Here is a 12,798-nt window from a genome sequence, read left to right as displayed (position 1 = left end):
CCATGAGTGAGGTAAGCTTTGAGATCCCGATCCCTCCATGGGTCAGAGACTCTAAGAGGATGGGGGTGATCCTCCCCCCCCTCCCTCGGAGAGTGGCTAATGAGTGCACCATGAGCGGCCCGAGGCCCAGCCACACGGGGAATTAATAAACCACGTGCTCACGTCTTGTCATCCGGTTGTCATCTCTTGCAGAGTCTTCCCTTGCTCAAAACTGCCTCGTTGTGGAGCTGTCTTCCTCCTGGACTTATCTTCCCCACGGGCCTGACTTCCGCAGGACTTCCTGCTCTCTGTGCCCAGGTTAGCTTCCCATGGCACTCTGGTCCTGCTGTTCCTTCGGCGTGGTTCCGAATGTCAGTGGTGCACTGTGGTGTGCTGCGGTAACAAAGCCGGAAGATCGTGGGATGGAAAAAGCACCTCAAGGCTGCACACCAGCACATCTGAATACCAAAACGAGAGCAGGATCCGCTTGCTCCCCCCCCCCCACCCAGGTTATTTTTTGTCTCTTCTTCTTCCTCCATCTCTTCTGTCACCTGTATGAGAGAGAGAGGCTTTAAAATTAAATAAACAAATAATAGGCATCAACAACCATCCTTGGTCATGTTGTAGAATGTCGGCCGAGTCCCTCACTATTTTTTCACCTTTATTCACTTTGAAATTTGTTTTCTCCACAACCGCTTCAGCAATTGACATGAAACTTTCATCCTAGGAGTGCCCACCCATGGATAAATTTTTAACAAAGCAACATGATGATTGGATAGAAAATGTGACTGGCATTCCAAAAAAAAATCAAATTTCTGCAGGCATCAGTTGCAGGGTATTTCATATACCAGGAATAAACTCCATTGTTGGCACCGTGGGCGCAAGGATTAATTATTTATTAATTTGTAATGGTTTATTTCACCGGTCATATTATTTTCCCTTCTCTCCTGGCCCTATTTATTTATTGTGAATAAATCCTTTGTTAATGAGAACCTGTTTTTTGGTCACTGAGGGAACAGGGGCTCTGTAGCGCGTTAGTTAATTTGGCACGTAAATCCGTATGCAGGAATTTGGAAATGACGCAACAATGTGCCATTAGTTAAAACCAAACTGCCCTTTGGCATCGCTCGGCCAAATTTGGTCGGGCAGATTTGGAACAGCGCGTGGCTTTAAACCACCGACCGGCCACAAATTACAGGTGGACGTGACAACTTCTCATCCCTTAACTACTCAGTGGTCCATGGGTGGTCTGAATCCAGCAACCGCCACAATATATATATATATATATATATATATATATATATATATATATATATATATATATATATATATATATATATATATATATATACATGCTGTATATATAATAGGTGGCATAACTCCTTGGTGTGTGTGATCTGTAACTGAGCATGCACACCTGAGTACATCCAGTGCCACATGCTTCGGTCTCATGTGCTGTATATTGTAGTCACGTGGTACTTCTTAACTTGTGGGAAGATACTTAACACCAAGCATACAGTGCCTGCACAGTCGAGGATGAAGACCACTCGATGGTCGAAATGGAGAACCTGAGTCTTGTCAATGGGAATTTTAAGTAGTTACCCCGTGCACATGAAGGGTAAAGTGGGGTTAAGCAATTGGCTCAAGTCCGTCTGTCTATCTGTCTGTCTTATCAGTTTATGATCGTCAGTTTGTGATCAAGGAACAATGTATTCAAATCGAATGTAATATTTTTAACATGAATTGGAACATGAATAAGATGACAAGTCTGTCTTTTAATCTGTCTGCCCATCTTGGCCAATCCAGCGACTTTGAAATTTTTCATTTAGGATAGCTCGAGCAACTAAAGCCCAATGAGGGGGAGCACCATCCTGTTGAAAAATGATCTTGGTTTGCAGGTCTTCAATCTGTGGGAAGACGAACCCTTCCAAAATGTTGATACAAATTGTTGAGGTTACTGTATCCTCCGCAAAGAAAAACATACCCAGCAGTCACGGAGAAGGCCACACCACACATTGTGTATGTGTTCAATGACCACGTGGGAGTTTTCAGAGCCCCAGACCCTCACAGTGTGCCGATTCACCTTCCCCGATACATGAAAGCAAGCTTCATCTGTGAACATGACCTTTTTCAGGTAATCTTCATCATCCTCTATGCAAATGAGCATTTGCAAGGCAAACGCCTTGCGTTTTGGGTCCTTCATTTGGTTTGAGTTCCTGCAGAATCTGCACCATATAGGACAGTTCTGGTAGTCCCAGTTGTAGTCTTGCAAATTCTTGCAAATGGTAGTTCTGGTAGTGGTGGTTGGTAGTCCCAGTTCTCTGGATGTGCATGAAATTGATTTTCTGGGACCTTGTTGAAATTATTCATGCACTCGTTCAACGTCTGCTGCACTTGTGCTCGGTCGACTGGTACTTTTATATTTCTGACAAATTCCATTCTCCTTAAACCTCTTGTACCACTCCGATATTAGTCCGCGATGGCGGATTCCTTCCATACCTTGTCTGGAAATTATGCTGAACTTGCATTTCAGATCTCGTCTCCATGAACCATTCGACACACTGAGCTTTCTCCTGCGGAGTCACCATTTTCTTTTACATTAAACCATAAAACCTGAGAATACATCAAACTTTATAAGTTTCTGTACCATATAAAACAAAGCATATCATTGTATCATTTGTGGTACGAAGTATATAAACAACCACAGTTGTCCAGGTCTTTTTGGAACACCCTGGTACATCTTACTGTGACCTGAAATATTTTCGAATTTATTGCAGTAAACGTAAGTTGAATTTTCAAGGTTTTAAAGTTGGAGTTAGGTTCAGGTTAAACATAAGACATCACGTTCTAACAAAGTTTGCACATGGAACACATAGCACACCGACAGAGCGTTTTGTGGGGTTGGGGTGGGGGGGAGGGGGGTTCCTCCATGAATGGACCACTGGAGATGAGCAATGCTCCTCAATATGCTGCCAGGGTGACATGCGACATCAACCCAAGGACAAGGCGATTCTCGAGAGAACAGGCAGGAAACCAGAAAAGGAAAGGCAGGAGATAGGACCAGAAATGTCCAAGCCGAGTGGTTTCAGAAACTCCCATGGCTGACTCAGTTTATTCCGAGTCTCACACAGTTTTGCCTCGTTCAAACAGACGCAGAAGAACGTTAAATTCTGTATTTCAGTAAAAACACAGAAAAGAACTTTACACAAATTGGATTTCGGAACTGGAAGAAATCAAGCATCAGACTGAAGGACCACAGTCAGTCATGCATATTCGGAAGCAGTTGTTTTGCTTCTCTATGTGCATGACTGACTGACAAGCGATAGCAAGCTGATTGGTAATGGAAAATACACCAGAATTCTGTCAAAGATGAATTTAAAAGTGACTGTACACATATTACATACGCCAAAATGGCAGAATTTTTAACCTTGCCCACCACCAATATGCCCCATGGATGCCCCTTTACCCTTATCCTCTCAAAATATTTTTCTATTTTCTTCCACCAAATCCCCACCTATTCCACTTTGCTTTTTTCTGTTATTTTCTCTCCTCATCTCCCTTTCTAAAATTTATTTTTCTCACTTTGTCTCCACCCCTGCTGCTTCATTTTTGCAACATCCCTACCCCTTAATTTTTGCCTAAGTCTATAAGTATTTATTAACTCTGCTCACCGAAGGTGGACAGAGGTTATGTTTTCACCCAGTCTGTCTGTTTATGTGCAGGATATCTCAAAAGGTTGTGGACGGATTTAGATGAAATTTGTTGGACAGGTTGGGTGTGTGACAAGTATGAATAGATTCAATTTTGGTGAAGATCTGAATCCGGACATGAGAATTTTTAAATTGATTCTTCACCATTGAGAGATGAGGCCAAAAACGACGTGTAACAGCCCAAGTATAGGACTGTATTCTATTCATCTATCTAAAATATAGTGGAAATGAAGGTCCCAGGCTTTGAGCAGTGGAATGAGGTGTATTTATGCAATAGAATATTATCTTCTTGGGACCGACATGTTCTATTGGATCAGGCATTATGTGGTGGAAGTATGCGCTCTACCGAGTGCCCTTCTAGTTATTATTATTCTTAATAGCAGAGTACCTTCTCTATGGGCGATCTTGTTCCAAACATACAACACGTTCCTCCAACATGTCCCTTTATTTAGGCAGTGTGTAAGCAGCAGACAGCTGCCTCAATTGTTCCCAAAAATAAAAAAACCCGGGTTACGTCCGTGAAGCAAAATCCTGCGTACTGCGTACTGCGTGCGTGCGTGCGTGCGTGCGTGCGTGCGTATATATATATATATATATATATATATATATATATATATATATATATATATATATATATCTTCTTCTTTTCGACTGCTCCCGTTCGGGGTCGCCACAGCGGAACATCCGTATGATCCGCATAGTGATTTGGCACATGTTTTACGCCGGATGCCCTTCCTGACGCAACCCTGGTCGCCTCTTACGACACAAGGATATGGTACACCTATTTTAACTGGGGTATACAACGGCCCAGTACACTGGTACTCATTTCGCCGACCTCGGAAGGATGACAGGCTGAGTCAACCCCCTGGTGTATTAATTCAGTGGCCCAACGGGGCTTGAACTCAGGACCTTTTGGATCCCAAGCCGCTGCCCTAACCACTGCGCCAACACCAGGCTCATATATATATATATATATATATATATGTATATATGTATATATGTATATATATATATATATATATATATATATATATATATATATATATATATATATATATATATATATATATATATATATATTGTTGTGGTTACCAAATTCGCAAACCACCATTCAGGTCCCTTAGGTGAGGTATCTCGGTAAGTATATGTGTAGTTAGGCCCAAACCCGTTGTCTAGTGGGAATACATGTCATTTATGCGTGCTGCGACTCTTCAGGATAGCCGTTTTTATTTTACTATCTTTATTTTGGACCAACCCCCATTGTTACCACCACCAACCACAACATCAACCACCCACCGCGGCGCCGCTTCACGTCACACCTCGCAACCGTCGCATCGCCACCGTTCTTGCGCCGCTTGTGAGTACCGGTGTTGGACTCGTGCAGGGCGCGCGCCGAACGGCGTGTACAAAACCACGGATTTTCCACTTCAAAAACGGATCAAAAACGACACACGCCCACTTTTGTTCCGTCCAATCGGTGAGCGAGGGGCGATTTGGCCCCGCCTCCAGGGCGTTGGAGGGCAATCGCTATATGCAAATTTATGGATCAAAAAGCATTCACGCCCACTTTTTCTCGGGCCAATGGGGAGCGAGGTGAAAGGTCGAAGGCAGGGGGTCAAAGATGAGAGAGCGAAGCCACGGGGCTTATATAAGCGACCGCGTTCGTCAGTCAAGATAATAGAGAGTTAAGACTTCGCGGGCGGTGGAGTTGGGAAGAAGAAGCAAGAAGGAGTTGGTCGGCGTCGTGTGCGTTGGAGTCGGAGCAAAGGGGACGGAGCTGTGGAGAGGTGGCGAGGGCAGACGAGGGGGTGCTCGCGTCGTGCAGGGAGCTGCACACCAGGGAGGCCGACGGCGCGACCTGGCCGAGGTGGAGACGCTCGTCGCGGGACTCGAGGCAGAGTAGAAATCCTCCTTTCCCCCGAGCATCAGCAACCCCCTCCTGTTTCCCCCCGCGCTGAGATAGTGCGACCAAGGGGGCCCCTTTCCCACCCCCTACCAGACACTGTCCGCGAGGCCCGCGGAGTTGAGGCACCATCGCCGCTCCGCGTCTCATCACCAGACGGGTAGGCCCGACCCGGCCTCGGCCTCAGGCCCGCCTCATCCTTGAGGGTTCTCTTTTCTTTTGTTTTTGGGAATGTGTGTTGTCGGCGCCGTCTGTGAAGTAAAATTGTATAAGTGTTGCCGTGTGCTCGCGTAATCGGTATTAGATCTGCATTGTCGCATTTGCATTGTGTTTCTTTTCTTTTCTATGTGCTTTTGGTGGAATTGTATATGTGCGCTTTCCGTTCATCGCGAATAAATGTGCTTTGTGTTGAACTGTTCCCCGCTTCGCTTCGTCATTTCTTTCATTGAATCCTCATCTTGCTTCACGTAAAGGGTTGGTAGTGGGCTGAATACGCCCGATAATTAATCGAACCGTCGAGGTCGACGAATAACACCGCTCGGTTATCCCGATAGTACGGAACGGGTCGCTTAAGTGGCCCGTGTCCGAAGTCGACCTGCGGCGAGGTGCGATCGCCCGGTCTACCCTCCGTGTGGGTACTTAGGTAGGTCGAATTTGGCGAGCAACCCTATCCCACGCGGGGGCAGATTGGCTCGATCGCGGTGAGACCGAAAGGTCCACCCGACTGGTTCCCGGCGTTAGTCCGAGAGGGTCACGACTGGATTGTCCGTCCGGTGGGCGACGTGCCGCGATTCGAGTTACGTGGCCGCCAGCACGCCGACGGGCGCGAATCAGTAACACTGGTGTCAGGTCGTGCGATACAAATCCATCGCCCTCCTCGCGGCACTGGTATCGGAGAACAGGAAAACGGGCTCTCCTGTCTCCAGCTAAATTCACGGGAATCGGTCCAGGGGTGAGAGAAGCGACCCCCGATTCCCTCCAAATTACGAGCGATTCAAATTAACCCTTTAAGAGAAGCAAGATGGCGTCTCAAGGCGAGCGGGAGCCGGGGGTATTAGAAATGGATGTAGAATGCGTAGGATCCATGGCCCAGGATGGAATGCCCGTGCAGGAACATGAACTCGTCCAACTGAACCCAGAGCCCGAAATGGGTGCGGCAGCGGCTGCGGTGTATGACACCTTCCCTCCCCCTCTCCACCAAAACCCTTCCCCGATCCCTGCCGAAACGACTCACCCAAGCGCACCCGACATGGCCTAGCTATTCGCCATGCTGGCGGAAATGACAGCGAAGATGGATGCAAACACAACTGAATTTATAAACGAAATGAAAGGCATGACCAAACAAATAAACGAAAAGATCGATGCAAGTACACAGCAAATAAGCGGAATGGAAGCAAACATGAAGGAAGAAATGAAAAAGCTCCGGGGGGAGACGCAGAACATGGGCCGATGCCTGCAGGCGGGCATGAAGGCGGTGAGCAGGGAGCTCAAAATGGCGACTCCACGTGTGGGAGCAAACGAGCTGGAAGGGGTTGCAACGGCTGACAGGCCCGCGGTGGAGGCGGGTAAGGAAAAAGTAATTCGGGAGACAAGAGACGAGGTGAAAGTAATTGCGAGGGAGAGAAAAGAACAATTAATACGGAGAGCAAGGATGAGGTACGCGGAGATCGTGAAAGAGCAAGGAGTGAAAAACAGGGAAGGACGGGAGCGATTTAAAGAGAAAGCAAGGTCGACCTACATAAAGATAAGGGAAAGACGCCAGAAAGAAGCGGAGACGAAGAGACAGGAGGGGACAACAGAAACTTATAAATGTATAGAGACACGGGAGACAAAAAAAATAGAGAGACTGCACGATGAAGACGGGGTGACGCACACACACACACGGAGGTAGTGGAGGATAATGGGGGTGAGCTGGCGGACTGGGTGGAGACCCAGTGCGAGCACCTGGATGGCCTCCTCCAGGAACGAGGGGAGGGAGTCTGCCCCCTTGAGGTGAGTCACGACCAGGTGAGTTCGGTCGTGCTTTGCGAGGTTGAGGGGACGAGTGCTGCGAACGGGTGCACGGAGAGCTTGGGGGGTATAGAGGCCCCGGAGACCCTTGTGGGGACACGAATCCCCAGTGTGATTGTCCCTGTGTGTGTGGAGCAAGGTGTGAGTGCGTCCCCGTGTGTGGCAGCGACCCCGTGTGTGAGTGGTGTGGTGGCGATGGTGCCAGAGTACGTGCTTCCCAGCACGCCGTGTGTAAAAGGGGCACCGCGGGTGAGTGAGGCACGGTATATGAGTGAGGCACGGTGTGTGGATGAGGCACCGCGGGTGAGTGCCCCCGCGTGTGTGGGTGAGGCACGGTATATGAGTGAGGCACGGTGTGTGGATGAGGCACCGCGGGTGAGTGCCCCCGCGTGTGTGGATGAAACGGCCAGTGTGGATGAGGCACCGCGGGTGAGTTCCCCCGCGTGTGTGAGTGAGGAACCGCGGGTGAGTGCCCCCGCGTGCGTGAGTGAACGGCCGTGTGCAAGGTCGCTGTGTGCAAGGGAGACCGTGTGTGTGAGAGAGCGGTATGTAAGGGAGATGTCGGTGGGCATGCGGGAGCACGCAGCCGCGTCTCCCGGTGTGAATGTGATGGAGTGGACTGTGTGCGTCGTAACACGCAGGTGTGCGTGGGTCGAATGGCGACGACGGAGACAAGTGATGAAAGAAAGCCGAGTAGCGGCTGTCGCTATTTCGGGGACCGTGCCGGGTTCACCCAGCCGCGAGCACGAGGTTCGTGCTGTGCAACGCACGAGACCGCCACGTGCTCGCTTGCGAGAGTGAAGTCCCGGTCCGGAAACGCACGCGGTGGATTTGCCGATCCCGCGGACGGACAAAGTTTAGGCAGGTAAATGGATTTGGACCGGACGGGTTCTCCACGCGATCGTGTGTGTTAAGCTCCAACGGGCAAAGCACATGTGTTCGCGTGGGGAGCCCCTGGAGACGTGGGGCTTGTGTTTTTTTTATGCGCACGGTGACGTCATGGCTGCACGTGGGGTTGGAATCCGGCAGGAGGGGTATCTCTGCCGGATGGTACCGTCCAAGGAGGGACGAGGAACACGTGCAGCTGCATGACGTCACGGGCAGGTGCAAAGTGCGCGAGTTGCCGCGCAGGTGCTGCGCATAAAAAAAAAAACAAAAAAAAAAAACAAGCCTCACTTTCGGGTGCACAGGATTCCTGGGCAAGGGGTGAAAGACCCCCTTGGACCTGGGCACAGGATGGAAACTAGTTAGGGGGAAGGGTTAGCTTAGCTAGACCGGCTCCATGGGGCAGGGGTAAGTCCTCATGGGGCCCGTGGAATGGATTAGTTAGAGGGATTTAGATGAGCTTTAGGTTGGGAAAATGGAGTATGGGATTATTTTGGAGACAGTGACAGACTTTGGATGTGTAGAGGGGACGTAGCTTAGCTACGTAGTGTTAAAAGGAACGTGCTACTAGTTTAAGGGACGACGTGGGAGCACGAGTTAGTTAGGGGATGTAGTTAGGAGTATGGCAGAGTTCAGCGGTGTGTGTGTTGAAGAGTTGAGAGGTGAGTACATGATGAGTGAGTGAGGCCAGCGGGTCTGTGTGTGTGGAGTGAATGGGGAATGCATGGTGCGATGAGTGATTGGGGGGAGGAGTGACTCCCGCCCAAGGGACCCCGGGGTCAGTATAAAGTGAGTTAGGGGGTTAGTCAAATTGAAAAATGGAGGTCGTTTTGTTGTTGGTGGGTGTGTAGGCTCGAAACCCGTTTGGAGGGGTGCAGGAGCCCTGTTGACGGGCTTGGGAGCGTGGCTGCGAAAGGTGAGTATCGCTGAGTGGGTACCCCGGGCACCAGGCTAGTCGGCCGCGGTAGGCCATGGGCCCATGGGGGGCCGGGATAGAGTAGTGGGCACGGGTGCGCCTGCTTGGTGCGGGGGCCCGGGGCGCCATTAGCCGCGTGGGCAGTGTTGTGGGCACGGGTGACCCTCGGAAAGGGGCCCGGGAGGCCGGCCTGCCACGTGTGCGTTTCAGGGGAAGTGCCATGGGGGGCACTCCCCGGTGTTAGGGAGCTGGTTAGGCTCGGAGGCAGTGTAGTGCCCGGGGGTGCCATAGCGGGAGATTTGGCAGAGGGTCGTGCCTGCCAAAGGGAGCCACGTGTCCCAGCCAGGAGACCGTGTGAGGGCACGGAGAGAAAATTGGGGGGCGAGGCCCGAAATTGTGAGGACACCAACACAGGCGACGGGAATCTGGGTTGTTAGAACCAATAGTTTAAGCGAGAGGCGCTTGTTGAAAGCCCCGGGGTAGTTTAACAGGTTAAATGGATAGGGTAGATTAGGAGATGTACCCCTCCGCACCATCCATCCCCTCGCTGTCGTTGTGGGCCGCTGGACCCACTTTGGTTATAGATCGCTGAAGTCTGGGTAGGCCATTCTGAGGCTTCGTTGGGCCTCGACACAGGACGCTAGCTCTCCCTTATTCCCCTCCGGGAAGGGAACGTAGGGGTTGGGAGTAGGCGAGGTGACAGAATAGGTTAGCCGAACAAGGACGATAAAGGGGGTTAGGGGACGATTTATAGAGGGGAAGTAAACATAAAAAAAAAAAAAAAAATAAGTGGGGGCTAAATTGGTTTTTCACAAATTAAGGGAGTGGGTATGTACAGTGACAGGCAAAGGCGATAGGTTGGGAGGGAGACAGGTAGGTAGGTCCGAGCCCGCCTTCCAAGTGGCCAGCACCACCGCACTCCCTCCACCAACCTCCACTGAACGGCAAAGGCTGGCCAGCTTCATCGGCTGGCTGTTTTTCTTCAAGGCCTGTGCCGGCCAACTTCATCGGCAGCTGTTGTTTTGCTGCAAGGCCTGTGCCATCGGCTGGCCGTGTTTTGCTTCAAGGCCGGTGCCAGCCCACTTCATCGGCAGCTGTTGTTTTGCTGCAAGGTCGGTGCCGGCCCACTTCATCTGCCGGCTGGCTGTTTTTTCTGCAAGGCCTGTGCCGGCCAGTTCATCTGCCGGCTGTGTTTGCCTGCAGCGGCCTTCTTCTGCGGGCTGTGTTTGCCTGCTGCCTTTGCCATGCCATGCCCACTGCCCATGTTCACCAGCCCCGTTCAATTTTGCTTTGCCCCCCCTGTTCATTTCCATGTGCGCCAGGATCCGCAAGGCAACAGTTTGCAAGCTGCGAGAACTGCCCTGTTGGCAGCTACAACACGGGCCTGCAGTGGCGGCCCGTGCACCGTGTTTGTGTCCATCCATCCATTCGTTGTGCTCATTGCGTGTGCCACTTGAGCTGGCATGGAGACTGCGTTGTGCAGCCCATGCACCGTTGTGGTTCACTGCGTTCAGTTCAAAAGGGAAGGCCTTGGACTGCGTGTGAGCAGCCAGCCACGTTCCCTGTCACCTGCATTGTTTTGAGCCAGAGACTGCATGCGAGCAGCCTGGCTCCCTGCGAACTGCTTTCTTTTTGCAGAGTTCAGTGATCCTGGGCCATGGTTTAGTGTAAAATTTGTAAGTTAAGGTTAAGATGTACTGTAAATATGAGTGCGCCCCCGGCATGTTTGTCTTAGCGCCGGCAATTTTATTTAAGTCGTCCGTGTGAGTGAGTTTGTTTAGATAGTTACGCAGCCCTCAGGTTATTTATTTTGGGGACACGAATACCATGAATGTCGCACTCAGGGATCCGTAGGTAAAATGTACTAGGGGAAAACTACACATGATGGCACACGAAAATTTGACGACTCGGGACGAGTCTGTAAAAAGGGGAGGGGGTAGTGTTGTGGTTACCAAATTCGCAAACCACCATTCAGGTCCCTTAGGTGAGGTATCTCGGTAAGTATATGTGTAGTTAGGCCCAAACCCGTTGTCTAGTGGGAATACATGTCATTTATGCGTGCTGCGACTCTTCAGGATAGCCGTTTTTCTTTTACTATCTTTATTTTGGACCAACCCCCATTGTTACCACCACCAACCACAACATCAACCACCCACCGCGGCGCCGCTTCACGTCACACCTCGCAACCGTCGCATCGCCACCGTTCTTGCGCCGCTTGTGGGTACCGGTGTTGGACTCGTGCAGGGCGCGCGCCGAACGGCGTGTACAAAACCACGGATTTTCCACTTCAAAAACGGATCAAAAACGACACACGCCCACTTTTGTTCCGTCCAATCGGTGAGCGAGGGGCGATTTGGCCCCGCCTCCAGGGCGTTGGAGGGCAATCGCTATATGCAAATTTATGGATCAAAAAGCATTCACGCCCACTTTTTCTCGGGCCAATGGGGAGCGAGGTGAAAGGTCGAAGGCAGGGGGTCAAAGATGAGAGAGTGAAGCCACGGGGCTTATATAAGCGACCGCGTTCGTCAGTCAAGATAATAGAGAGTTAAGACTTCGCGGGCGGTGGAGTTGGGAAGAAGAAGCAAGAAGGAGTTGGTCGTCGTCGTGTGCGTTGGAGTCGGAGCAAAGGGGACGGAGCTGTGGAGAGGCGGCGAGGGCAGACGAGGGGGTGCTCGCGTCGTGCAGGGAGCTGCACACCAGGGAGGCCGACGGCGCGACCTGGCCGAGGTGGAGACGCTCGTCGCGGGACTCGAGGCAGAGTAGAAATCCTCTATACCCCGAGCATCAGCAACCCCCTCCTGTTTCCCCCCCGCGCTGAGATAGTGCGACCAAGGGGGCCCCTTTCCCACCCCCTACCAGACACTGCCCGCGAAGCCCGCGGAGTTGAGGCACCATCGCCGCTCCGCGTCTCATCACCAGACGGGTAGGCCCGACCCGGCCTCGGCCTCAGGCCCGCCTCATCCTTGAGGGTTCTCTTTTCTTTTGTTTTTGGGAATGTGTGTTGTCGGCGCCGTCTGTGAAGTAAAATTGTATAAGTGTTGCCGTGTGCTCGCGTAATCGGTATTAGATCTGCATTGTCGCATTTGCATTGTGTTTCTTTTCTTTTCTATGTGCTTTTGGTGGAATTGTATATGTGCGCTTTCCGTTCATCGCGAATAAATGTGCTTTGTGTTGAACTGTTCCCCGCTTCGCTTCGTCATTTCTTTCATTGAATCCTCATCTTGCTTCACGTAAAGGGTTGGTAGTGGGCTGAATACGCCCGATAATTAATCGAACCGTCGAGGTCGACGAATAACACCGCTCGGTTATCCCGATAGTACGGAACGGGTCGCTTAAGTGGCCCGTGTCCGAAGTCGACCTGCGGTGAGGTGCGATCGCCCGGTCTACCCTCCGTG

General features: G+C 50.9%; 1 long non-coding RNA gene across 1 annotated transcript in view; it reads right to left on the bottom strand.

The window, feature by feature from the left end:
• Positions 1–415: 415 nt before the first annotated feature.
• LOC147027691 (uncharacterized) overlaps positions 416–12,798 on the bottom strand; it is a 30,151-nt gene continuing 17,768 nt past the window's right edge. Inside the window, exon 3 of the long non-coding RNA XR_015057218.1 lies at positions 416–530. This is a non-coding gene — a long non-coding RNA (uncharacterized LOC147027691). The remainder of the gene's footprint in view (positions 531–12,798) is intronic.

Source organism: Eptatretus burgeri, chromosome 4 (genome assembly GCF_056783735.1).
Source record: "Eptatretus burgeri isolate ZD-2024b chromosome 4, Ebu_testis_v1, whole genome shotgun sequence".
Taxonomy (NCBI): domain Eukaryota; kingdom Metazoa; phylum Chordata; class Myxini; order Myxiniformes; family Myxinidae; genus Eptatretus; species Eptatretus burgeri.
The sequence above is the reverse complement of the archived record's forward strand: the minus strand, read 5'-3'. Positions and strand labels throughout refer to the sequence as shown.